This window comes from Meriones unguiculatus, chromosome 4 (genome assembly GCF_030254825.1).
Source record: "Meriones unguiculatus strain TT.TT164.6M chromosome 4, Bangor_MerUng_6.1, whole genome shotgun sequence".
NCBI lineage: Eukaryota > Metazoa > Chordata > Mammalia > Rodentia > Muridae > Meriones > Meriones unguiculatus.
In genome coordinates, this window is record NC_083352.1 from 79,574,361 (window position 1) to 79,575,900 (window position 1,540).

Genomic DNA, 1,540 nt, shown 5'->3' on the forward strand with positions numbered 1-1,540 from the left:
GTTGAGAAGGTAGGATGGGCCTGGGAGGAATTGAGAATGACTATGACAAAAATATAGTGTAGGCATACATGAAATTCTACAAGAATCAATAAAATAAAACATTTTTAATTAAAAGAAACTGGTTTTAGCTTTACACATCTTTAATCCCAATACTCAGGAGGCAGAAAGAAGAGGATCATCAGTTGGATCTGAGTTTGGGTTATGTAGCAGGTTTGAGGCCAGCCTGCACTAGATTTTACAATCATGTCTCAAAACCAAAATTAAAGTGAGACAAAATAATATAGAAAAGTCCTCTGAGAGGCTATACCCAGAAGCAGATCTAAACAGATGCAGAGACTCACAGCCAAACATTGGGCGAAGCATAGGGAGTCTTGTGGAAAAGTGGGGGGATGGATAGAAAGACGTAAAGGTGACAGAAGTGCCACGAGAAGTCCAACAGATCCAACTAACCCAGAGGGGCTTGCTGAGACTGAAACATCAACCAAGGACCATGCATGAATGGGATCTAGTCCCCTACACAGATCTAGCCAATGGGCAGCTCAGGCTTCATGTGGATCTCCTAGTAAGGGGACTGGAGCTGTCTCTGACATTGCCTGCTTTCTGATCACTACCCCTTGGCGGGGCTGCCTCACCAGGCCACAGGAGAAAAGGACATGCTAGTACTGATTCAGCTTGGAGTGGGTGGGTAGCCAGGGAGAGCTCCCTTTTTCTGAGGAATAGGGGAGGGGGAAGACGGAGAAGTTTGTACTGGGAGGAAAGGAGGAAGGGAACTATGATTGGGATGTAAAATGAATAAATAAATTAATTAATTGCCAGGTGGTAGTGGTATATGCCTTTAATCCCAGCACTTGGGAGGAAGAGGCAGACAGATCTCTATGAGTCTGAGGCCAGGCTGGTCTACAGAGTAAGTTCCAGGACAGCCAGAGCTACACAGAGAGACCCTTCTTCAAGTGAATAAATATTAATTGACTAAAAAAATAATGTGTTGGGGCTGTGATTCAGTAGAAGAGCATGTGGTTAGAATCAGCCAGTGAAGAGCAAGGTTCAGCAGCTGATTGCCACATAGCTGAAGCAACAGGCTATGGATTCCATTGACAGTACTACCCTCCCCCCCCAGCCTGTACGCACAATTTGCCTTTATGTGTATACTTGTTTTCTCCATATGTCAGTATGTGTACCACATGTTTGCCTGATACTCACAGAGCTCAGAAAATGGCATCAGATTCTCTGGAACTGGAATTATAGTTGTTATAAGCCACCATGTGGGTGCTGAGAATTGAACGTGGGTCCTCTGGATAGCTGACAGGGCTCTTGACAATGGAGCCATCTATCCAGCCTGAACCCTAAAAAAATAATTATAAGAGAAAGTGAGTGAAGAGGTGGCTCAGTGAGTGAAGGCATTTGCCAGGAAAGCCTGACACCCTGAGTTCAATTCACAGGACCTATATGAAGGTGAAAGGAGAGAACTGGCTCCCTAAAGTCATCCTCTGACCTCCACATGAATACTGTTTTGTTGCATGTGTACCAATCCATATACATG